Here is a 27618-nt window from a genome sequence, read left to right as displayed (position 1 = left end):
CAAAGGTGTCTGACTTTACAGTAAGTACAGCATCATAAGATCCAAGGTATTTATGTATGTGTTATGAATTACCAAAGGGCTCTTACTTTTAAGTAAGTATAGCGTCATGCAATATAGTCTTTATGGATGTGTTATGAATGTGTTATGAATGTGCTGAATACTACAGGTGCAGCCCTTTTCCAATAATGTAGAATTAAAAAGTAAGAAAAAAATGTAAAGAAAAAATGTGCTAAATAAAACAGGGCAATCGTAACACAATAAAATAACAATAAGGAGGCTATATACAATGAGTATCAGTACCAAGTAAATGTGCAGGGATACGAGATAGTTGAGTTAATTGAAGTAAAATGAGTAGCTGCAGCATACAGTGCATTCGGAAATTATTCAGACCGCTTCCCTTTTTCCACACTTTCTTACGTTACAGCCTTATTCTAAAATGGGTTCAATAATTTTTTCCACATCAATCTACACACAATGCCCAAACTGACGAAGCGAAAACAAGCTTTTAGACATTTTTGCATGTGTATTAAAAAATAAAATCTCTTATTTACATAAGTATTCAGACCCTTTGCTAATGAGACTTGAAATTGGGCTCAGGTGCATCCTGTTTCCATTGATCACCCTTGAGATTGATCATCCTTGAGGTTCGCCAACTTGATTGGTCCACCTGTGGTAAATTCAATTGGACATGGTTTGGAAAGGCACACACCTGTGAGGTCAAGCCATGAGGTCAAACTAATTGTACGTAGAGTTCCTACCTTGGAGGGTACGAAAAATGTCTGCAGCATTGAAGGTCCCCAAGAACACAATGACCTCCATCAAGACTTCCATAACAAAATCAGCCATTTCCAGCTACAATAGTCATTTAACAACATTAAGAATGTCTACACTGTATTTCTGGTCAATTTTATTTTATTTTAATGGACAAAAATTGTGATTTTCTTTCAAGGAAAGGACAATTCTAAGTGAACCCAAACTTATGAATGGTAGTGTACATATTACCTCAATTACCTCGACAAACCGGTGCCCCCTCGCATTGACTCTTTACCGGTACTGTCACGCCCTGACCATAGGGAGCTTTTTATTCTCTATGTTGGTAAGGTAGGGGCGGCAGGGTAGCCTAGTGGTTAGAGTGTTGGACTAGTAACCAAAAGGTTGCAAGTTCAAATCTCCGAGCTGACAAGGTACAAATCTGTCATTCTACCCCTGAACAGGCAGTTTAACCCACTGTTCCTAGGCTGTCATTGAAAATAAGTATTTGTTCTTAACTGACTTGCCTAGTTAAATAAATAAAAAAATAAAAAAGTGCAGGGTGTGACTAGGGTGGCTCCAGACCTCTAGTGCACCTCCACAGTCCAGTACGTCCTGTGCCTCCTCCCCGCACTCGCCCTGAAGTGCGTGTCACCAGCCCGGTGCCACCTGTACCGGCCCCACGCATCAGGTCTCCAGTGCACCTCCCCAGTCCAGTATGTCCTGTGCCTGCTCCTCGCGCTCGCCCTGAGGTATGTGTCACAAACCCAGTACCACCAGTGCCAGCCCCACGTACCAGGTTCCGGCGAGGATCCCTAGTCTAGAGCTTCCGGTGACGTTTCACAGTCTGGAACCTCTGGCGATGGTCCACAGTCCAGAACCTCCTGAGACGGTCCACAGTCCGGGAACCTCCTGAGACGGTCCGCAGTCCGGAACCTCCTGAGATGGTCCGCAGTACAGAACCTCCTGAGACGGTCTGTGGTCCAGAGCCTCTAGCGATGGCGAGGCGAGGATCTACGGTCTGGAGCCTCCTGCAACGATATACGGTCCGGAGCCTCCGGCGGCGATCCACTGTCCGGGGTCCCCTGCGACAATCCACAGTCCGGTTCCTACGGCGTCGACCCACGGTCCGGTTCCTCCGGCGACGACCCACGCACCAGTGCCGCCATTGAAGATGACGTATCCGCGAGCGAAGTGGGTACTTCGCCCCGCACTGGAGCCGCCCCCGACAGTAGATGCCCACCTGGACCCTCCCCTATTTAGTCAGGTTTTGCGGTCGGAGTCCGCACCTTTGGCAGGGGGAACTGTCACGCCCTGGCCATAGAGAGCTTTTTATTCTTTATGTTGGTTAGGTTGGGGTGTGACTAGGGTGGGTCATCTAGGTGATTATGTTTCTATGTTGGCCAGGTATGGTTCCCAATCAGAGGCAGCTATTTATCGTTGTTTCTGATTGGGGATCATATTTAGGCAGCCATCTCCCCTTTGTGCTTTGTGGGATCTTGACAATGTATAGTTGCCTGCGAGCACTATAGTAGCTTCACCTTTCATTTTGCGATTTATTGTTTTCTTTGAGTTTCACTTCCTAATAAAGAGGACGGAACCATGTCACGCTGCATCTTGGTCCACTCATTATAACGATCGTGACAGGTACCCCCTGTATAAAGCCTCGCTACTGTTATTTTACTGCTGCTTTAATAATTTTTATTTTAATGTTTTACTTCATTTTTTCTTCAACACTTATTTTTCTTAAAACTGCCTTGTTGGTTAAAGGCTTGTAAAGTAAGCATTTCACTGAAAGGTCTAGTCGGCGCATGTGACAAATACAATTTGAATTGATCAAGGTAAGTGTTTCTTGGTGTATTGCGCACACAGCAAATCTAAACCTAACCCTAACCACACTGATATCCTTATGTCTAAATCTTAAATGAATACCAAATAGCACATGTTTGTTTTCATCCAATTTTATGATATAGCCAATTTCGACTTTGTGGCTGTGCTATCTAGTGGAAGCAATTCCCTCTGGCCTCAAAGGAGAAACTTCCAGCTAGCTAATTAGCAAAGAACATAGCTAGCTAGCTAATGGTTACACCGAGAAGAATAAAGACTACACCCTTAAAATCTTTGGTCAACGTGTAAAATGCTTGTGGGGAAAACAACGCCAATGAAAGTTACAAACACAAACCCTTTATTATCAAGACGTAGGACTGATACGACAGAGATGCACACGACACATGGGGAAGGTGTTATAAGAAGTCATTGGTTGATAGCTTAAGCCAATGAGTTATGCTTATCACGACACTTTGTATTGGCTAAGGGAGGACAAGTTCTATGCATTGTTATTGTAACGTTGTTATCACTTTTCATCATGTCACAATAAGCTTTGTTTAACATCTGGTAACAATGTTAGAAAAACATTTCATATTTTTTCATGTTGAAAAATGTTTGCATTCAAAACTTTGGACAATCTTAACCAGTGTTTCTTCTTGGTCAGGACGTTATTGTAAAATATAATGTGTTCTCAATTATATTTTGAAGGCAACAACTATAGTTTGATAGGGCATTCATAAAGTCTTCATAAGCAATCGTATCAATACTTCAAAAATCATTTTGCCACCATTTAAATAGCATGACTAGATATTGAATGGTTTCTTTAGCATTTAGTTAAGCCTTAGTTTTGAAAAAGCTTCTTTACGTGTATAGTTTGTTCAAATTGGGACTGAAAGCTTTAATGCAAGTTTCTACAATGTTTCAGGTAGAAAATGCGACTTGGGCATTTGATGAGAAATATATTTGGCTCCTTAAGGGTTAAAGGAGTTAGCCATATGTTCCGTGCACCCCTGAAATCCCTGGCACTCATCTGGTTTCCCTGTGCTGCCCCTCCTCACTCCTCCCCTCATTCGCTTGGCCCTCAGCCCAGAGAGAGCTGGAAAGTCCAATATTTTCCCCTCTAAAATTTAGACCTTAAACTTTTTTCAAGGGAAAAAAAAATGTGCCAGTTTGTTAGAAATGCTGTGCCGATTTCTGGTCCCAGTACATCCCTGTGTGAATGTGTGAATCTTAACCCCAACATATACGCAGTATGGCTAATGTGCTGTTGCATGTCAATCATACTATCTTGCCTCATCCATGGAACATACGTATATTTTTATTCATTTAATCATTATTTAACCAAGTAAGACCCATTGCTTGAAACCTCTTTTGCGAGAGTGACCTGGCAAGAAGGCAAAACAGGGAAATAGCAGCATGTACATAAAATGTTACAGAAATACACATACACACAAAATACAGTGTTATAAATACATTCGAATATTACCAAACCCTGCAGATGAGAACGTTTAACGTGCATGTCACAGTAGGAGTTAAATGATAAAACAATCAGACCCCTCTGAAAGATCAACGCTGATGTACTATCAGTCAACGTAAGGTTTGACAGGATCTCTGGAGTACTACTGCAATGGAGAGATGTCGAATTTATTTAGCAAGTTACACATTTATCAACAGAGGGCGCTATTATGTTACAATAGCCAAATGCATAGACAGGTCACATCCAAATCACTTCCTACATAAAGAACAAGATATCAGTACAGCTGAATGTATGATCGCTTGCTTTGATCGGGGCAGGATTTGTGTTAACTCTGGGCCAGCAAGTCAAAGAAGAAAAGTGACACTGAAAACAGTGGGAGAGGGGAAGAGAGAGAGCAATAAAGCTAATATGGGGTTTGGGAAAAGAGAGAGTGCAGGGGAGACCAATAACTTGGATGTGAGATGGAGTACGAGGGGGAATGAAACGGAGCAGGAGAGAGAGAGGTTGCAGAGGAGAGAGTGGGAGCAGAGAGAGGGAGAGAGAGTTTGCTGAGTGTGAGTAGTATTTGATGTGTCTAGCCTCTCTTCTAAGCAACTTATTGGAATTAAGTGTCACTTCTACCTCCTGGAGCCTCTCAGCTGACCATTTCTCCTCTATCAGGAGTTAGCAGGCAGCTGCCCAGCCTACTGTCACACACACACACACACACACACACACACACACACACACACACACACACACACACACACACACACACACACACACACACACACACACACACACACACACACACACACACACACACACACACACACACACACACACACACACACACACAACAAACAGCGCTGGGGAGGAGCAGCACAAAGGCACTTCAAGAGGCAGTCGGATACACAGTCACCCTGGGATAGGAGTGTGTTTTCTATCAGGTAAGATTTGCTGTCAGTACTACCACTACTGTACTTCCTGCCTCTTTGCTTGGGCTGTGTTCATTCAGTGTCCGCGTTTACATCCCAAGGCAATTGCTCATCAAGATGACATACATGCAATTGTGTTTTCATGGGATGAAAAGGATACTTTTAGCACAAATGCATGTATGCATTTGTTGAGTGCCTATACAGTTGATAAAGTTGTTTAGTGTCAACTCGGCCACAGTTTCTCATGAACCCCTTATGCTGTTGCTTGCCAGATCAAACAAAACAATGAGGCTTGTCCTCACTCCTACTCAGTGAGTCAGTGGGTCTGGAGAAGGATTTGACATATTTTAAAACAAATAAGCCTAAGGCCTTCTCACAAGTCTGCAGCCTCCGTGTTTATTTTTTTAAACTCTTGCTCATGCTTATGGAAAATCTATCTGAGAAACGGGAGGGGACAGAGGTCTTTCAAGCTGTGCTTCCCACAGGTGGGGAAACCTCTAGCTTAGAGTTAAATACTGTATAATGTTGCAGGGAGGTTGTATAGAAGTTGTGGCTGTGTTTATTGTACATGAGGGTGCTCTTAGCTTGGGGTTTCTCCCAGAGATTGAAAAGCAGATGACATTTTTTTATTTTTAAAGTAAAACACGCTTTTGGATGCCGAATGAAGAGCTTTGACATGCGCTAATCGGAAGCAGCACCCAAAGAAGAGTTGGACAGATCCCATGCAGGCTTAAAGCACAAGGTGACAGGGACTAAAATATGACTAAATTACAAAAAAATTGCTGAACTATGCCTTTGATAAATGTCTCAACAATGCCTCAGACTGGGACGTTCCCATTGGTACAATCCCACTTAGTAGTGTACTGTCATCATAACTCCCCATCCCCTCCCACCTCGTCCACTCCGTCATACCCCTGTCAGGATCTATTACGTTACACAGAAAAGCTATTAACATGAGATTGTTGTGTAATATTAACAGCATTTGAAATATATACACTACCGGTCAAAAGTTTTAGAACACCAACTCATACAAGAGTTTCTTTATTTTTACTATTTTCAACATTGTAGAATAATAGTGAAGACATCAAAACTATGAAATAACACATATGGAATAATTTCCAATACCTCTTATATTTTTATGGTAAATACAGGATGGAGCGAGACATGATGTCCCAGATGTGCTCAATTGGATTCAGGTCTGGGGAACAACGCTGACAGACACAGCAAACCTTCTTGCCACTGCTCGCTTTGATGTGCCATCCTGGATGAGCTGCACTACTTGAGCCACTTGTGTTGGTTGTAGACTCCGTCTCATGCTACCACTAGAGTCAAAGCACCGCCAGCATTCAAAAGTGACCAAAACATCAGCCAGGAAGCATAGGAACTGAGAAGTGGTCTGTGGTCACCACCTGCAGAACCACTCGTTTATTGGTGGTGTCTTGCTAATTGCCTATAATTTCCACCTGTTGTCTATTCCATTTGCACAACAGCATGTGAAATGTATTGTCAATCAGTGTTGCTTCCTAAGTGGACAGTTTGATTTCACAGAAGTATGATTGACTTGGAGTTACATTGTGTTGTTTAAGTGTTCACTTTATTTTTTTGAGCAGTGTATATATATTTATACATATGTACATACCCACATATAAATTCAGCAAAAAAAGAAACGTCCCTTTTTCAAGACCCTGTCTTTCAAAGATAATTCATAAAAAGTCCAAATAACTCCACAGATCTTTAGAAATATTTAACTTTCACACATTAACAAGTCCAATACCTCAAATGAAAGATAAATATATTGTTCATCTACCCATCATGTCCGATTTTTTAAATGTTTTACAGTGAAAACACAACATATATTTATGTTAGACCACCACCAAATCAAAGGAAAAACGCAGCCATTTTCTCCACCCAAAGATAAAATTACAAAAACAGGATTAGAGATAAAATGAATCATTAACCTTTTGAGAATCTTCATCAGATGACATGTTACACAGTACATTTATGTTTTGTTCGATAATATGCATATTTATATCCACAAATCTCAGTTTACATTGACCCCATGTTCAGAAATTCCTCCAAAATATCCGGAGGAATTATAGAAAGCTACGCCAGATAACAGAAATACTCATCATAAACTTTGACTAAAGATACATGTGCTACATATAATTAAAGATACACTGGTTCTTAATGCAACTGCTGTGTCAGATTTTCTTTTAACGTTGCGGAAAAAGCCTGCCATGCAATTATCTGAGACAGCTCTCAGACGTAAAAGTATTTCTCCGCCATGTTGGAGTCAACAGAAATACGAAATTACATCATAAATATTCCCCTACCTTTGATGATCTTTCATCAGAATGCAGTGAAAGGAGTCCGAGTTCCACAATAAATCATTGTTTTGTTCCATAATTTCCAATACTAGTGTCCAATTAGCTGCATTTGCTACCACTTTCAGCTCAGGTGCCCAAAAGCTGAAGTTGGTCCAGGACACCTCGCATGAAAACTTAAAAACAATATATTCCAGGTTGAATAAACTGGTCAAACTAAGTAGAGAATCAATCTTCAGGATGTTATTATCATATATATCCAATAACGTTCCAACCGGATCATACGTTTTCAGCTGCAGCCAAATGGAACGACGGTGGCACCCACAGAGAAATGCGCCACAGGAAAATGGCATTCTGTCGGGACAGTGACTATTTCCCCTCCCATTCGGTCAAAGTTCACAGCAGAAGCTTCATTCCATGTTCTACTGAATGAGGACATCTAGTGGAAGGCATAGGAAGTGCTACCAGATCCATATCTTGTTGGGAAAGGAAGGGGAGATGACGTCAAAGTTGACCCACATTCAGAATTTCACTTCTTGTTTGGAAGATTGCCTGCCCTATGAGTTCTGTTATACTCACAGACATAATTCAAACCGTTTTAGAAACTTCAGAGTGTTTTCTATCCAATGGTAATAATAATAGCAATCTAGGACAGAGTAGGATGCAGTTCACTATGGGCACGCAATTCATCCAAAGTGAAAATACTGCCCCCTATCCTCAACAAGTTTTAAGGTCACAGTTAGAAAACTAAAGAGGCCTTTCTACTGACTGAAAAACACCAAATGAAAGATGCCCAGGGTCCCTGCTCATCTGTGTGAACGTGCCTTAGGCATGCTGCAAGGAGGCATGAGGATTGCAGATGTGGCCAGGGCAATAAATTGCAGTCTCCACACAGTGCTCAGACTGTCCGCAATAGGCTGAGAGAGGCTGGACTGAGGGCTTGTAGGCCTGTTGTAAGACACGTCCTCACCAGACATCACCGGCAACAACGTCGCCTATGGGCACAAACCCACCGTTACTGGACCAGACAGGACTTGCAAAAAGTGTTCTTCACTGACGAGTCATGGTTTTGTCTCACCGGGGTGATGGTCGGATTCACATTTATCGTCGAAGGAATGAGCATTACACTGAGGCCTGTACTCTGGAGCGGGATCGATTTGGAGGGGGAGGGTCCGTCATGGTCTGGGGCGGTGTGTCATTGCAGGCAATCTCAATGCTGTGCGTTACAGGGAAGACATCGTCCTCCCACATGTGGTACCCTTCCTGCAGGCTCATCCTGACATGACCCTCCAGAATGACAATGCCACAAGCCATACTGCCTTGTTCTGTGCGTGATTTCCTGCAAGACAGGAATGTCAGTGTTCTGCCATGGCCAGCGAAGAGCCCGGACCTCAATCCCATTGAGCATCCTGTTGGATTGGAGGGTGAGGGCTTGGGCAATTCCCCCCAGAAATGTCCGGGAACTTGCAGGTGCCTGGTGGAAGAGTGGGGTAACATCTCACAGCACGAACTGGCAAATCTGGTGCAGCCCATGAGGAGGAGATGCACTGCAGTACTTAAAACGTCTTATGGCTTGGGGGCAGTATTTCGACATCTGGACGAGAAGTGTGCCCAAAGTAAACTGCCAGTTACTCAGGTCCAGAAGCTAGGATATGCATATAATTAGATAGAAAACTCTAAAGTTTCCAAAACCGTGAGTATAACAGAACTGATATGGCAGGCAAAAACCTGAGGAAAATCCATCCAGGAAGTGGGATTTCTTTGATGTGGATACTTTCCAATTGAATGCCTATCGAGTATCTAAAGAGTTAGCCTCTCTGGCGCAGGCGTTCCACTAGCGACCCACCTCGACAACATACGGTGAAATTGCAGAGCGCCAAATTCAAAATACAGAAATAGTCATAATAAACATTCATAAAAAATACAAGTGTTATACATTGGCATAAAGATTAACTTCTTGTTTATCCAGCTGCTTTGTCAGATTTCAAAAAGGCTTTACGGCGAAAGCATACCATGCAATTATCTGAAGACAGCGCCCCACTTACAAAAGCATACAAACATTTTACAACCAAGTAGAGGAGTCACGAAAGTCAGAAATAGCGATAGAATTCATCACATTGAAGATCTTCATATGGTTGCAGTCACAAGAGTCCCAGCTACACAATAAAACCAACTGATCTTATTCTTGTATTCTTATTCTGCTCGGCCATGGAAACCTATTTCATGAAGCTCCTGATGAACAGTTATTGTGCTGATATTGCTTCCAGAGGCAGTTTGGAACTCGATAGTGAGTGTTGCAACCGAGGCCAGAAGTATTTTACGCTTTACGCGCTTCTGCACTCGGTGGTCCCATTCTGTGAGCTTGTGTGGCCTACCACTTGTGGTTGAGCTGTTGTTGCTCCTTGTCACATTCTGACCTTAGTTCCTTTGATTTGTCTTCGTTTTAGTATGGTCAGGGCTTGAGTTGGGTGGGTTGTCTATGTTCCGTTTTCTATGTTGTGTTTACGTTTGGCCTGGTATGGTTCTCAATCAGAGGCAGGTGTCGTTAGTTGTCTCTGATTGAGAATCATACTTAGGTAGCCTTTTCCCACTTGTGTTTCATGGGTGTTTATTTTCCTGTGTCTGTGTGTTTCACACGGAACTGTTTCGGTTGGTTATTTCACGTGTATTGTTTTGTTTCAGTGTTTGCTTGTTTTAATAAAGAGCATGAACACATACCACGCTGTGCATTGGTCCTCCGATCCTTACTACTCCTCCTCATTGGAGGAGGAGGAAGACAGCCATTACACTCCTAGACGTTTCCACTTCACAATAACCGCACATATAGTTTACCGGGGCAGCTCTAGCAGGGCAGAAATTTGACGAACTGACTTGTTGGAAAGTAGGCATCCTATGACAGTGCCACGTTGATAGTCACTGAGCTCTTCAGTATGGGCCAGTCAATGTTTGTCTATGGACATTGCATGGCTGTGTGCTCGATGTTACACACCTGTCAGCAACAGGTGTGGCTGAAATAACCAAATCCATTCATTTGATGGGTTGTCTACATACTTTTCTTTATATAGTGTATATTGGACATATAGCTATACATATTCCTGGTTCAAATCAACCCAAGATGATGAACCCTGAAGATGGGACAAAATGGATAACAAGGTGTCCCAGGGGAAGACAGCTGTTCCCAATCCCTACAATGCCTCATTCTTCCAAGAGCTCACTGAGCTTGAATGAAGACCTAAAGTGAGGTAAGTACACACACACACATACACACATGCTCCTCTGCATAGACATACAGTTGAAGTCGGAAGTTTACATACGCTTAGGTTGGAGTCATTGAAGCTCGTTTTTCAACCACTCCACAATTTACTTGTTAACAAACTATAGTTTTGGAAAGTCGGTTAGGACATCTACTTTGTGCATGACATGAGTAAATTTCCAACAATTGATTACAGACAGATTATTTCATATATAATTCACTGTATCACAATTCCAGTGGGTCAAAGGTTTACGTACACTAAGTTGACTGTGTCTTTAAACAGCTTGGAAAATTCCAGAAAAGTATGTCATGGCTTTAGAAGCTTCTGATAGGCTAATTGACATAATTTGAGTCAATTTGAGGTGTACCTGTCAATGTATTTCAAGGCCTACCTTCAAACTCAGTGCCTCGTTGCTTGACATCAAGGAAACATCAAAAGAAATCAGCCAATACCTCAGAAAAAAAACTGTTGACCTCCACAAGTCTGGTTCATCCTTGGGAGAAATTTCCAAAAGCCTGAAGGTATCACGTTCATCTGTACAAATAATAGTACGCAAGTATAAACACCACAGGAACAAGCAGCCGTCATACCGCTCAGGACGGAGACTCGTTCTGTCTCCTAGAGATGAACGTACTTTGCTGCAAAAAGTGCAAATCAATCCAAGAACAACAGCAAAGGACCTTGGTACAAAAGTATCTGTATCCTCAGTAAAACGAGTCCTATATCGACATAACCTGAAAGGTCGCTCAGCAAGGAAGAAGCCACTGCTCCAAAACTGGCATAAAAAAGCCAGACTACGGTTTGCAACTGCACATGGTGTCAAGGTTCTGCGCTACTGGTGGAGAAGTCAGGTGCAGGAGAGCAGAGACTTGTGAACAGGCGCACACTTTATTAAGGCAGAGGCAATAAAACAGACAGATGCCACTGCGTCAAAACCTCCAGCCAAAGGTAAAAAGTGCAAGGAGTGAAACAGTCACAAAAATAAGCGAATGTTTAACAATTAACTTCATTAGGATAGGGGGCAGCATTTGGGAAGTTTGGATGAAAAGCGTGCCCAGAGTAAATTGCCTGTTACTCAGGCCCAGAAGCTAGAATATGCATATGGATTTGGATAGAAACCACTCTAAAGTTTCCAAAACTGTTAAAATAATGTATGTGAGTATAACAGAACTCATATGGCAGGCAAAAACCTGAGAAAAATCCAACCAGGAAGTGGGAAATCTGAGGTTTGTAGTTTTCTAAGTGATTGCCCAACCAATATATTGTGTCTAAGGGGTCAGACTGGACTTCCTAAGTGTTCCACTAGATGCCAACAGTCTTTAGAAAGTTGTTTCAGGCTTCTATTGTGAAAGGGGAGTTAATAGGAGCTGTTTCAACAAGTGGTCAGGCTGAAAGCCTTTAGTTTTGTCTCGCACGTGACCTTGAGCGCAAGCTCCATTCCCTTTACTTTCTCATGAAAACAGTATTGTCCAGTTGAAACATTATTGAATATTTATGATAAAAACACCCTAAGGATCGATTAGAAACATTGTTTGACATGTTTCTATGAACTTTAATGGAACTTTTTTGAATTTTCATCTGGACTTTGTGAGCGCGCTTTGTGCATTTGGATTACTGAACTAAACGCTAGAACAAAAAGGAGGTATTTGGCCATAAAGATGAACTTTATCGAACAAAACAAACATTTATTGTCTAACATGGAGACCTGGAGTGCCATCAGATGAAGATCATCAAAGGTAAATGATTCATTTTAACGCTATTTCTGGTTGGAAAATGGCTGTATGGATTTCTGTGGCTAGGCGCTGACCTAACATGGTGTGCTTTCGCCGTAAAGCCTTTTTGAAATCGGACACTGTGGCTGGATTAACAAGAAGTTTATCTTTAAAATGTTGCATAATACTTGTATGTTTGAGGAATTTTAATTTTGAGATTTCTGTTGTTTGAATTTGGCGCCCTGCAATTTCACAGGCTGTTGGCGAGGTGGGACGCTCACGTCCCGAACAATCCCAGAGATGTTAAACATCCTTTGTGAAATACCACGGAATACAGGGGAAAAACCAGCCTGGCGCGGAACACGAAACACGTAACAAAAACAATTCCACACAAAGACATGCAGGGGGAACAGAGGCATAAATACATGCAATGTGATTAGGGAATGTAAACCAGGTGTGCAGGGAACAAGACAAAAAAAATGGAACAATGGAAAAATGGAGCGGTGATGGCTAGAAAGCCAGCGACGTCGACTGCCGAACGGCGCCCGAACAAGGAGAGACTTCGGCGGAAGTCATGACACATGGGGACAAAGATCGTACTTTTTGGAGAAATGTCCTCTGGTCTGATGAAACAAAAATAGAACTGTTTGGTCATAATGACCATTGTTATGTTTGGAGGAAAAATGGGGATGCTTGCAAGGTGAAGAACACCCTCCCAACTGTGAAGCACAGGGGTGGCAGCATAATGTTGTGGGGGTGCTTTGCTGTAGAAGGGACTGGTGCACTTCATAAAATAAATGGCTTCATGAGGCAGGAAAATGATGTGGATATATTGAAGCAACATCTCAAGACATCCGTCAGGAAGTTAAAAGCTTGGTTGTAAATCGGTCTTTAAAATGGACAATGACCGCAAGCATACTTCCAAAATTGAAAAAAAAAAGGCAAATGGCTTACAACAAAGTCAAAGTATTGGAGTGGCCATCACAAAGCCCTGACCTCAATCCTATAGGAAATATGTGGGCAGAACTGAAAAAGCATGTGCGAGCAAGGAGGCCTACAAACCTTACTCAGTTACACCAGCTCTGTCAGGAGGAAAGGGCCAAAATTCACCCAACTTATTGTGGGAAGCATGTGGAAGGCTACCCGAAATGTTTGACCCAAGTTAAACAATTTTTAGGCATTGCTACCAAATACTAATTGAGTGTATGTAAACTTCTGACCCACTGGGAATGTATTGAAAGAAATTAAAGCTGAAATAAATCATTCTCTCTACAAAGTGCAATAAATTTGATCAGGGCCCATAGACTATACATACTGTGTATATAGAAAATAGGATGCCATTTGGGACACAATTCCAGACATTCAAAGCTGTCATGAAAACCCTCCGGAATCAATACAGACAGAAGATATTCCCTGAGAATAAAATATGAAAGCCTCTACTTCCTGACGAGCATAAAAGACAATGCTTTGGGTGTTCATTTATAGTTGAAGTCGGAAGTTACATACACCTTCGCCAAGTACATTTAAACTCAGTTTTTCACAATTCCTGACATTTGATCCTAGTAAAGATTCCCTGTCTTACATATGTCAGTTAGGATCACCACTTTATTTTAAGAATGTGAAATGTCAGAATAATAGTAGAGAATAGGGTGCCATTTGGTACGTAGTCTGGGAGATCAATATGAATTGCCTTCCTATTGTTAAGAGGAAGGTTATAACAGATGAGAGCAATGTTAATATGTTGAATGGGCAACAATCGCTCAGATATAATTTCTCACATTGGCACAACATAACAGGAGATGCATTGAACTTTATAGAGGCAGTAAAGTCATCTGTTTCACATTTGAGTCGCTGGCAGAAAAATAAATAATTCTACTAATGATGCCATGATGAAAATATGACACCAATAAGGGAATGATTACGATGCCATAATAAATCAGGGGCCAAGTTCATCCCCAAACATGGGAGGAGAGAGAGAGCTTGGATAGAGGCATGCAGCATCTGGAGAAAACATTTAGACCATTAACCATTAACTATTAAGCATCCAAAACCTCTTAAAAGCTTATTAAAATATTCCCTGTTTGTGAACGACATGTTTAAAGGAAGTATTTGATGGCATGTATGGCTCTAAAGAGTCTCATGGTTTCGTGTTACAGAGTTAACACCAAGGTTTCATGGGTATTCACTTTTATCTATGAGAGGGTCTCTCTGGTGAGGGTGAGAGTGGTTGCCCTGTGGTCTAGGCTCTGTGTGTGTATGTGCATGCGGGTGTGAGTGTGTGCATGATTCTGTGTGTTTCTATGTGTGCAAATTTAAAGTACCTTCAGAAACCCCTTGACTTTTCCCACATTTTAATAATAATAATAATTTTGTTGCATTACAGCCTGAAATGTTGTGTCACTGGCCTGCACACAATACCCCATAATGTCAAAGTGGAATGTTGTTTTCTTGAAATTTGTACAAATTAATAAAAAATGAAAAGCTGAAATGTCGAGTCAACAACCCCTTTGTAATGGCAAGCTTAAATAAGTTCAGGAGTAAATATTTGCTTAACAAGTCAAATAATAAGTTGCAAGAACTCTGTGTTCAATAATAGTGTTTAACATGATTTTTGAATGACTACCTCATCTCTGTACCCCACACATACAATTATCTGTATGGTCCCTCAGTCGAGCAGCGAATTTAAAACACAGATTCAACCACAAAGACCAGGGAGGTTTTCCAATGCCTCACAAAGAAGGGCACCTATAGGTAAATGGGTAAAAAGAAGCAGACATTGAATATCCCTTTGAGCATGGTGAAGTTATTAATAACACCCAGTCACTACAAAGATACATGCGTACTTCCTAAATTAGTTGCTGGAGAGGAAGGAAACCGCTTACAGATTTCACCATGAGGCCAAAGGTAACTTTAAAAGAGAATTTCCCCTTGGGGTAGCCCTGGGTTTGTTTTGATCATGTCCAAGGGATTTTTAGGTCAGCGAGATGAGTTTCACACATAATTGGCCACGAAGAGAGCAGGACTGGGATTCACGTGACGAACGGTACACCCTAATGGCGGCAGGTAGTCTGACGGGTAAGAGCATTGGGCCAGTAACTGAAAGGTTGCTGGATCGAATCCCCAAGCTGTCAAAATAAAAAGCTGCTGTTCTGCCGTGAGCAAGGCAGTTAACCCCCAACAACAACTGCTCCCCAGGCATTGATGACGTGGATGTCGATTAAGGCAGCCCCCTGCACCTCTGATTCAGAGGGGTTGGGTTAAATGCACAAGACAAATTTCGGTGTTCCCCCTTCCTTCCCTTCTAATGATGACTTCCATTGTATTTGGGGGTCTGAAAATAAATGTAGTCCTGCTATGTGGCATTTCATGAAGCCTCTTTGTTCTCCCATTGTATGTTTGTTTGTGAGAATATATGGTTGTCCTTGTTTGATAGAGCCAACAGTTAGAGTTTAATGGCTGTGATAGGAGACAACTAAGGATGGATACACAACATTGTAGTTACTCAACAATACTAACCTAAAAGACAGAGTGAAAAGAAGTAAGCCTGTACAGAATAAAACACATTTTAAAAAGCATGCAACCTGTTTGCAACAAGGCACTAAAATAAAACTGCAAAAAATGTCCTGAATACAAAGCGTCATGTTTGGGGCAAATCCAACGTAACACATCACTGAGTACCTATCTTCATATTTTCAATAATGGTGATGGCTGCATCATGTTATGGGTATGCTTGTCATCGGCAAGGACTAAGGTTTTTTAAGGATAAAACAAAACAGAAAATAGCTAAGCACAGGCAAAGTTCGTAGAGGGAAACCGGTTTCAGTCTGCTATCCAACAGACACTGGGAGACAAATTCACCTTTCAGCAGTACAATAACCTAAAACACAATGCCAAATATACCCTGAAGGTGCTTACCAGGACGACATTGAATGTTCCTGAGTGGCCTAGTTAGAGTTTTAACTGATATATGATGGAAATCTATGGCTCTCTAGCAATGATCAAAAACCAACTTGACAGATCTTGAAGAATTTTAAAAATTATGTTGTGCAAATATTGTACAATCCATGTGTGCAAATCTCTTTGATACTTAACTAAAAAGACTCACAGCTGTAATTGCTGCCAAAGGTTATTCTAACATGTATTGACCCATCTGGTTTGGATGTGAATACTTATGTAAATGAGATATTTTTGTACTTCATTTTCAATACATTTTTAAAAAATGTTTTTTTTTTTTTAAATGATATCACTTTGTCGTTATGGGGTATTGTGTGTAGATGGTTGATTTCTTTTTATTTAATAAATGTTGAATTCAGGCTGTAACACAGAGAGATGTGGAATAAGTCAAAGGGTATGAATACTTTCTGACGGCACTGTATATGTTCATTATATGTATTCAAATGTACATGTCTGAGTGTGGAAGGATATCAATTGTCCAGAGGAGACTGTGTGAATCAGGCCTTCGTGGTCAAATTGCTGCAAAGAAACCACTACTAAAGAACACCAATAAGAAGAAGAAACTTGCTTGGGCCAAGAAACTTGAGCAATGGACATTAGACCAGTGGTGTGGGATGATCTCCGCATGTGTATTTCCCACAATAAAGCATGGAGGAGGAGCTGTTATGTGTGGGAGTGCTGCATCAGATGACCTGGCCTCCACAATCCCCCAACCTCAAACATATTGAGTCGGAGCGCAGAGTGAAGGAAAAGCAGCCAACAAGTGCTCAGCATATGTGGGAACTCCTTCAAGACTGTTGGAAAAGCATTCCAGGTGTAGCTGGTTGAGAGAATGTCAAGAGTGTGCAAAGCTGTTATCAAGTCAAAGAGTGGCTGTCACGCTCTGGTCGAAGTATTTTGTGTTTATCTTCATGTATTGGGTCAGGCCAGGGTGTGGCATGGGTTTTTGTATGTGGTGTGTATATATTGGGATTGTAGCTAGTGGGGTGATCTAGCAAAGTCTATGGCTGTCTGGAGTGGTTCTCAGAGGCAGGTGTTTATCGTTGTCTCTGATTGGGAACCATATTTAGGCAGCCATATTCTTTGTGTGTTTCGTGGGTGATTGTCCTTAGTGTCCTTGTTCCTGTCTATGTGTTAAGTTACACAAGTATAGGCTGTTTTGGTTTTCGTTACGTTTATTGTTTTTTTGTAGTGTTTGTATTTAGATTCGTGTTACGTTTGTTTATTAAAACATGGATCGCAATCTACAAGCTGCATTTTGGTCCGACTCTCCTTCACACCAAGAGAACCGTTACAGTGGCTATTTGAAGAATCTCAAATAAAACATATATAAACTTAACAGCTTTTTGGTTACTACATGATTCTGTGTGTGTTATTATATAGTTTTGATGTCTTCACTATTTTTCTACAATGTAGAAAATAGTCAAAATTAAGAAAAACCCTTGAATAAGTAGGTGATCTAAAACTTTTGACCGGTAGTGTATGTATTGGGGGAAGGTATACGTCTAACTGTGCATGTGTATGCGTGTAGCCCAGGTCTGTCTTTTTGTGTGTATGTCTGTGTCTGGGGTCCCTCCTCTGGCCCCACCTTTCTGTTCGGTAGGGGAGACAGTTTTTTAACAATTACCACTGACCTGTGAGTGATATACACAGTCTCTTGGTGAGGCTAGCTGTGGACGTGTGACTATTCCCCCAGCATACATCATACCTCTCCCACGTAAACAAAGGCCCCCAGACCCCTTCCCTAATGTACACAAACCCATGAGAAGCTGGAAACACAAAGAACTGATTTGGCAACTGATTTTTTCCTCTCTCTTGGGTAGGATGTGAAGATGGCTTCCAGTTGAAGCTCGCATCCGCTACAAGACCATGGTGCTTGCCTACGGAGCTGTGAGGGGAACGGCACCTCAGTACCTCCAGGCTCTGATCAGGCCCTACACCCAAACAAGGGCACTGCGTTCATCCACCTCTGGCCTGCTCGCCTCCCTACCACTGAAGAAGTACAGTTCCCGCTCAGCCCAGTCAAAACTGTTCGCTGCTCTGGCTCCCCAATGGTGGAACACACTCCCTCACGACGCCAGGACAGCGGAGTCAATCACCACCTTCCGGAGACACCTGAAACCCCACCTCTTTAAGGAATACCTAGGATAGGATAAAGTAATCCTTCTCACCCCCCCCCCCTTAAAAGATTTAGATGCACTATTGTAAAGTGGCTGTTCCACTGGATGTCATAAGGTGAATGCACCAATTTGTAAGTCGCTCTGGATAAGCGTCTGCTAAATGACTTAAATGTAAATGTAAGATTATTCATAGATTATACATGTACAATCTGTACATTTGGTTGAAGTGAAGTTGAGGAAGAGCTCTGATTGTTTACATAGTGTGTTTATTTTAATCTGTGATAAGGTTTACTTCCAAAAATGTGTAATCTCTCAAATTGAAATTGAAACGGATGCATAAGAATTTGAAGATGCTTTCCTCGCCCTTGTGGTTGCAGAATGAATAACATACACAATTGCAGGATGTCATCTCCTAGGAAACAACATGTTTCTTCACTCAATTACAGCATATGGAAAAACGTTTGTTCTCTCCTTACCTCGTGTCAAATCAAAAACAAAAGTTGGAACATTTTGTGATTATACCCCCCCAAAAAAAAAAAAAATCTCTCTCAGAGAGAGAGAGAGAGAGAGAGAGAGAGAGAGAGAGAGAGAGAGAGAGAGACCCAAACAGAGTGAGTGTGACTTCTTACTGCCTTTTTTTTTTTTCAGATGAAAATGCCTTGACAACACAATGCTTTTGGAATACACTGCATAATATATGTTGCACAATTGATTTAAGAGGGCTCATCACCTCTATTTCCATTTGGGTCCGAATGTCTTCCGAGTGTTTATACTTTGAAATGCCTCCTTAGTAGAGGCTGGTTGTGTTTTTTAGCAGGGAGAGCAGAGAAACAGCCACATTATTATAATTATCAGATTATGGTTTGCGAGGCCCTGATCAACTGTGGCACAGAGCCAAAGGCAGCTGAGAGGCCCTTGGGGACCGGCATAGCTGGTGGTTAAACTTGATTGATGACTAACGGCCCCGAGTGAACAGCTGTACTCAACATGCAGAGAGGAGAAACATCAGTTCCCAAACCTGAGAACAAGCAACAGTGAGAAACACTCCAACAATGAGAAACACTCCAACAATGAGAAACACTCCAACAATGAGAAACACTCCAACAATGAGAAACACTCCAACAATGAGAAACACTCCAACAATGAGAAACACTCCAACAATGAGAAACACTCCAACAATGAGAAACACTCCAACAATGAGAAACACTCCAACAATGAGAAACACTCCAACAATGAGAAACACTCCAACAATGAGAAACACATCATCAGTCAAAGACAGTTAAAAGGGCTTACACAACTACAATTTTTCAATAGCGACGTAAACTTTTATAGAATAGTTTTTTTATCACGATAATTGTCCCGCTATTACTCAGCGGGACAAACTGGGCAAAATTGTTTGAAATTATGTCATTATGACATAACTTCAACCTGTTTTTAGTTGTATTGATACCATTTCAACCAGTTTGATAGCTGGATATGAGTTATCAATCATGACAGCTGAGGTATTGTTGTGGGAGATATCCAACTGCGAGGGCCAATCCACTTTTAACAAGCTTCATTAAGTCACTTAACCTTGCCCTCGTAATCCTCCTGCAGAGAGTGGCTTACGTAAACAAGAACAGCTAATAGGCTTTGTTCCCTGACACTCGTGTTTGCTGAGACTGATCACCAGGGAGTTTCAGTGATACTTAATTTGTCTGTTGTTATGCCTTTATAACACTTTTATAATGCATATATGTAACAGAAGTAAGAAAGAGCCGTAAAGTTAACTTCACAGCTAGCTTGAAATTTCGCCTATAGAATAGAATCATTTTGTATAGCACAACTGGTTGGTATGTTGTCAAGGTCACGTGTTTGAGATCAGAGAACCATTGGTTTGAGGGGACAGGGACAGTGGAGGAAGCAAAGCTGTTAGCAGGACACTGATGTCAGTTTCATACACACACATGCAGTGAATTCGGGAAAGTATTCAGACCCCTTCCCTTTTTCTACATTTTGTTACATTACAGTCTTATTCTAGAATGGAGTGAATAAAAAAATGTATTCATCAATCTATGCACAACACGCAATAATGAAAAAGCGAAAACAGTTTTTTTTTAAGAAATACTTTATTTCCATAAGTATTCAGACCCTTTGTTAAGAGATTTGAAATTGAGCTCAGGTGCGTCCTGTTTCCATTGATCATCCTTGAGATGTTTCTACAACTTGATTGGAGTCCACCTGTGGTAAATCCAAATGATTGGACATGATTTGGAAAGGCTCACACCTGTCTACAGAAGGTCCCACAGTTGACAGTGCATGTCAGACCAAAAAACCAAGCCACGAGGTTGAAGGAATTGTCCGTAGAGCTCAGAGACTGGATTGTGTTGAGGCACAGATCTGGGGAGGGTACCAAAAAATGTCTGCAGCACTGAAGGTCCCCAAGAACACAGTGGCCTCCATCATTCTTAAATGGAAGAAGTTGGGAACCACCAAGACAAATATACTTATCCTCTTGCTCAGTTGTGCACCGGGGCTTTCCACTCCTCTTTCTATTCTGGTCAGAGGCAGTTTGTGCTGTTCTGTGAAGGGAGTAGTACACAGCGCTGTACGAGATCTTCAGTTTCTTGGCAATTTCTCACATGGAATAGCCTAAATGTCTCAGTACAAGAATAGACTGATGGAAGAAGAAAGTACTTTGTTTTTGGCCATTTTGAGCCTGCAATCAAACCCACAAGTGCTGATGCTCCAGATACTCAACTAGTCTAAAGAAGGCCAGTTTTATTGCTTCTTTAATCCAGAACAACAGTTTTTCATCTGTGCTAACATAATTTCAAAAGGGTTTTCTAATGATCAATTAGCCTTTTAAAATGATAAACTTGGATTAGCTAACTCAACGTGCCTTTGGAACACAGGAGTGATGTTTTCTGATAACGTAACTCTGTACGCCTATGTAGATATTCCATTAAAAAATCTGCCGTTTCCAGCTACAATAGTCATTTACAACATTAACAATGTCTACACTGTATTTCTGGTCAATTTGATGTATTGATGCGTTTTCCTCTAAACAACACGGACGTTTCTAAATGACCCCAAACCTTTGAACGGTAGTGTGTATAACGTGGAATAAAATTGTAATTAAATGTGATCTACTTCGCTTTTTTATAATGAGGGGAGGTCTTCAGGCGACTAGAAAAAAATCCATGTTTGTAAAGTCAACACTAACCAGGTCCTTGATTATAATACGCCATACCTGGGGGCTTACAAGCCATGTGGGCATCATTAACACAAGTCCACCCTCTTACACATACTGTATATTACATGTTGTAATGATTTATGACAACCAAGTGGATTTAAGATTCATAAAACACAGATCTCTAACAATAATTTGGAATGCCAGATCAACTGAATGCTGGACTGTGTTTCCAGTTTAATTTGACACGTCATAATGTTGTTGTTACTGATTAAATAAGCACTCAGCTTTGGTACAATATCCAAAGGTTTCAATACTGCCTTTACATAATGTTTGGACTTTGGGCGAAAGAGAATAATTATAGTGATTCTGGGCAAATTTGTGGAAAAGAGCAAAGAGGCAAGCCAAAAAGAACTGTGAGTTGTGGTTCTCCAGATTGTCTCTTTAGTTGTCAGAGGGATGCTTTTCTTCCTGGAACCCTTCCTTGTGCCAATATTTCAATTGGCTTGGGCTCGATAACTGCAGCATGTTGTCATGTGGAGAGACACAGCCATCTGAGTCAAAGTGAACTAAGTGTCAAGATTAAGTAACTCAATCGGCCATTACTTACGTGGCCTTTGTCACACCACACACGCATCTTAATCATTTACCAGCGCTAGCATTGTTATGGAAACGGTACACTCTTAGAAAAAAAGGTGTGGGGGGCAGCAAGTCAGATACGTGACCTTTGAGATTGTGTGGGTGGGAGCAGGTAGCTGACTAGTGTTAGCTATTCATTAGCCTGAAAGTCTATGGTTAGAACTATTGGCCAGTCTTTCAGTTTTTGCCATGATACTCCTGTACTGCCTGCCTCTGAGTGATTGAAGCAGGGAGAACTTGGGTGGCCGGGGTCCCAGATTATCTTCTTGGCCTTTTTGTGACACCTGGTGTTGTAGGTGTCCTGTAAGGCAGGCAGTATGCACCCTATGGTGCGTTTGGCTGCACATATCCCCCTCTGAAGATCCTGCAGTCTGCGGCAGTGGAGTTGCCGTAACAGGCTGAGATGCAGACCGACAGTATGCTTTCAATGGTGCTCCTGTAGAACACTGTGAGGACCCTGTCGCTGTCGTGCCTTCTTCACCCCAATAAAGAAAATGAGAAGTAAAAACAGGTTCAGCCCCTGGTTTGACCGTGATCTGGCAGAGTTACTCCACCTCAAGAAATCCATTTGGCGAAAGGCTCGGCACCCGCATACTCAGGCTGACTAGCTCTCGTTCAGGTAAATGAGAAATTAGTGCACTCAGGCTATCCGGAAGGCCAAAGTTAGTTACTTTAAGGAGCAGTTCTCTATCTGTGTGTCTAACCCCAAGAAGTTCTGGAAAAAGGTTAAAGACCTGGAGGATAAACCCTCCTCCTCACAGCTGCATATGTCCCTTAATGTTGATAATGAAGTGTTGATTAAAGAGCTCAGCCATGTGCTCCTTGTCAGTAATAACCACATCAAGTCAGGATTCTTATTTGACTCATTGCCAGTCCAACATTTCCTCATCTCCCACCCCTTCTAATGCGACTAGCCCCGATGCTCCTCCCTCTTTTTCCCCTGCCCGCTATGAAGTTTCTCCCTACAGGTGGTCACTGAGTCTAAGGTGCTAAAGGAGCTCCTGGAACTTGATCCCCCAAAAAACATCTGGGTCAGATGGTTTAGATCCTTTCTTCTTTAATAAGGTTTCAGCCCCCATCATTGCTAAGCCTTTCTCTAACCTTTTATAACTATATATTTATATATTTATAACTTCTCTCTCCTCTCTGGGGAGGTTCCCATTGCTTGGAAGGCAGCCACGGTGCGTCCTTTATTTAATGTTGGGGGATCAAGCTGATCCTAACTCTTCATAGGACAATTTATATTTTGCCCTGTTTATCAAAAGTGTTGGAAAAACTTGTCAATAATCAACTGACTGGCTTACTTGATGTCTATAGTATTATCTCTGGTTTGCAGTCTGGTTTCTGCTCAGGTTGTGTCACTGCAACCTTAAATGTCCTCAATGATGTCACCATTGCCCTTGATTCTAAGCATTGTTGTGCTGCTATTTTGATTGACTTGGCCAAAGCTTTTGATACGGTAGACCATTCCATTCTTGTGGGCCGGTGTCTCTGAGGGGTCTTTAGCTTGATTTGCTAACTACCTCTCTCAAAGAGTGCAGTGCTACTATGTTGTTGTCATGTGGTGTTGATACCATGCTGTGTTGTCATGTGCTACTGCCATGCTATGTTATTGTCTTAGGTCTCTCCTTATGTAGTATTGTTGTGTCTCTCTTGTTGTGATGTGTATTTTGTCCTATATTTGTCATTTTAATCCCAGTCCCCGTAGGAGGCCTTTTGCCTTTCGGTAGGCCGCCATTGTAAATAAGAATTTGTTTAATAAAGGTTCAATGAAAATTAAAAATGCCCTACAGTGTCCGTGTGGTTAGAACATTTCAGCTTCTGTGAGATGTGTACACCGTTGGTGAGGATGGGGGCGTGTCCAGCCTGGTTCCTCCTGAAGTCCACAATCAGCATTGGTGCCAGGTTGTTTACACCTGTATGTCATCATCACACACACACTATTTAGTTCAGTTCTTTGCACAACATTATTGTGAGGTATTGTTTGTTTTGTGACAACTCCATTCGGAGCGCTGTTTTTCCCGTAATTTAATCATCCCATGTATGATAGTTTTTGCCTGCCTCACTGATGATGCCTTTGCCTAAAATTGATGACAACATGTACAACAAATGAACACCATAATTGACAATAGAAGTAAAAACAGTTAACACATACAGTACCAGTCAAAATTTGACACACATTCAAGGGTTTCTTTATTTTGACTATTTTCTACATTGTAGAATAATAGTGAAGACATCAAAACTATGAAATAACAAATCATGTAGTAAACAAAAAAAAATTGTTCAACAAATCAAAATATATGTGAACAGTAAAGTTTGTGCCTGAGCTGGCGGACGAAGGGTTCTTGCCTCTGCCTGCTGGAGTTACTTCATGTTGATTCCAACCTTAAAGTAACAAAGAAAGTTAGCAGCTCTGTTAGGATATTAGTTTGTCACTCCATCTGGATAAGGGCATTTCTGTGCTGTGCCAAAAATTCTCAGAAAGGTGAGATGGGAAACTCCACTTGATTCGTATCATTGTAATCCTCTTTCGTTTACAAATCTCATGACACTACTATGAAATGTGGTTGTAACGTAAACTCACCCCATTCCGTACAAATGTGAGCAACCGCAACATTCAAACGAGGCTACAAAGAAAACTAATGGGACTGTAGCGACTGTGTTTGACGTCAAACTCGGGGGTATGAACTGTTTCTATTCAAGCGTTGATCGACATGGTAATGGCTCTATAGTATTGGAGAAAAGTTGAAAAAAAATGGACCCTCCGTTACATCTTGACTTGTCATGTCGTAATGTACAGCACGCATAAAGCAACTATTTCTGTCTTACAATCTCTCTCCACCAGGTGTAGCACTTCTATCATCCTTTAAAAACAAGACATGGACAGCGACGGGGGTAAGGGGGGGATACCTAGTCATTTTTTGCATGCGATCATCATTCTCAAAGCCGCTGTTTACTTCTAAGATCACTTTAGCACCGCCCTAAAAAACAGATAAAAATTTGACACAAACCTTCAAATAGGTATGTAATGACACATTATATTAACTCTTTATAGTTTATATGTTTTATTTACATTTTAGAGGTGATAAGGTGATAAGCTGGACAGATCCAGTGAAAAAAAGCCATTTTCCCACACATCTCTCCTTCTCACGATCACGCATTAGTTTCGCTTCCCCAACCGCCATTTTTAAAAAGACCCGATGGGGCTCATTGCCTGCTTGAATTATGCAGAAACGGGCAGCGTTTAGGTCTTGTAATTGATTCTGTTGGAAAGGGGAGAAATTGTGCATTACAATGGTATTGACATTAAAGTTGATCTGGAAGTATTACGTTTTTGGGGCGCTAAAATAAAGGCGATTTTACGGACCAGGGCGATGTATGGGTTTAAGTGAGTTTACGTTATCTAGTGGAATTTTTATTCAGCTGAGCCTGCGAGCTAGCAAAATGTTAGGAGCTAGGGAATAAGCTAGCGAGCAATTGCTGTAAAGTCACCAAAATTATATAAAATAACAATTGAGGTAGCTATGTAATCTAAGACAAAACTTAACTACTACAAACTAATTTAAATTACAATAAATAAAAGGTTAATTTACAAACAAATTGAACTGTCCAGTGGAACGACAAGTGGGCTTATGTCGCTTAACCCTGGAGCCAGCCCTGACCATCATCTAGTGACCTCTTGGCACACCTGATCCAGGTATTGTAAATAAAAATAGAAAAATAAAATAATATATGATGACCTGTGTCACATTAAGATGACATCAAATTGTTAATCTAACTTTATGCTGTTTGGCTACAATGCCACATATCACACCTTTTTGGCACAAATGTTAACCTTGCAGACATTCTCAGTAGGTTTCACAGCTATTATTGTTGCAATGGCACAATAACTACAATGTGAGACGCAACAGATGCAAATGTTTACTCTCCCTTGGATCTTGTGACGATGGAGCTGCACAAGATGGCTACTGGGTAGAGGGGACATTGCCAGGCATTACCCATTATCGGGTCACCATCTCAACTGGCAAGTGAGGCAGTTCAATATTGGCTGCTTATGATGTTATCATAGATGATTGTCTAAGAGTTTTGTGTGAGTCTGGATGCTCCATATGTTAAGCAGCCAAGTTAACTATAGTGTATAGCCAAGTTTTGAGCATCCATTCTTTAGATACAATTCCCATAGACAAAATGTATAGAAATCCCTTGGGAGAAAAACACATTGAAATCCTATAGGATCTTATAGGATTCCCTGTCCTGTCAGTGTGCTGATGTGTGGTACAGGGGTTTAAGCTCCTAACTCCAGACCACATATAACCCTTCAGCGACAAGGGTTCGAGCCCTGGCTCAGCTGATTGTCTGTGCTGTTAAGCCCCCAGAGTCAATGTCCACGCCCCCTGTGAAAATATAACTAGCATTATAAAAAAAATCCCCATAAAATCAGTCTTATTAAGCTAGATACAGTATAACTGTTTACCATTCCCTCTATATCTGTCCTGTACCTTTTTTTTAAATTAAAATAATGTCCATTTAAAAAAAATCATATTTGATTCCAATATAAAAAATAAAAAAAATCGAACAAGAATCCAAAAGAAAATCCTTTTCAGATATAAGACAGCAGATTTTGGAACCTAGGATTTTCCTTTGGATTCTAATATGATTTTTTTTATTGGAATCCTATATGATTTTCAGATAAGGATGTCTACAAAAGAGTCGTTAAATCTCCAATTTGAGGAGGTAGGAGTATTTGTGTGGAGAGTTCCTTTGTTCTACTGTGACCCTCTCTCTCCCATACTGCATGGTCAGGGAGACAAGTGTCTCTGCAAGGAATTTATGACGTGGTTGTAAAGTCATAAAATTGTCCCCCCTCCTCTTCGGCAAGCTGCAGGGCGCTCCAAGGATGGGCAGCGGAGGTCCAGTTGGTGAAGTGTAACGGATGTGAAACGGCTAGCTTAGTTAGCGGTGCGCGCTAAATAGCGTTTCAATCGGTTACGTCACTTGCTCTGAGACCTTGAAGTAGTAGTTCCCCTTGCTCTGCAAGGACCGCGGCTTTTGTGGAGCGATGCGTAATGATGCTTCGTGGGTGACTGTTGTTGATGTGTGCAGAAGGTCCCTGGTTCGCGCCCGGTTTAAAATTATACTGTTACACAGGGCGCTCCAAGGATGGGCAGCGGAGGTCCAGTTGGTGAGTGTCGTCGATGTCCCCCTCTGGTGGTTTACCCTGGGAGGATTTCTACAAGCCACCACAAGAATGGCCAGGGGACGTACTGGTTGGAGATCGCCGTAGCTGTTCCCCTCTGGTGGTTTACCCTGGAAGGATTTCTGCAAGCTGCTGGCAGCTCCAAGCATGGGCCGGGGATGTTCGGGTTGGGCATTGCCGTTCAGGACCTGTTCTCTGTTCGTCCAGGCTGATAGATTTGGGCAGTAACTTAAATAAATACATAATTACATTTCTTTACCAAATGAGCGGCATTT

At 41.6% G+C, this 27618-nt stretch overlaps 1 protein-coding gene across 1 annotated transcript in view; it reads left to right on the top strand.

The window, feature by feature from the left end:
- The first annotated feature begins 4892 nt into the window (after positions 1-4892).
- The window catches only part of LOC118369953 (RIPOR family member 3-like), a 43122-nt gene continuing 20396 nt past the window's right edge, over positions 4893-27618 (top strand). The window contains exon 1 of the mRNA XM_052498962.1: positions 4893-4983. The gene's annotated coding sequence lies outside the window, so the exon portion shown is untranslated. The remainder of the gene's footprint in view (positions 4984-27618) is intronic.

This window comes from Oncorhynchus keta, chromosome 37, assembly GCF_023373465.1.
Source record: "Oncorhynchus keta strain PuntledgeMale-10-30-2019 chromosome 37, Oket_V2, whole genome shotgun sequence".
NCBI classification, from domain to species: Eukaryota; Metazoa; Chordata; class Actinopteri; order Salmoniformes; family Salmonidae; genus Oncorhynchus; species Oncorhynchus keta.
This window is presented reverse-complemented; position numbering and strand designations above follow the sequence as displayed.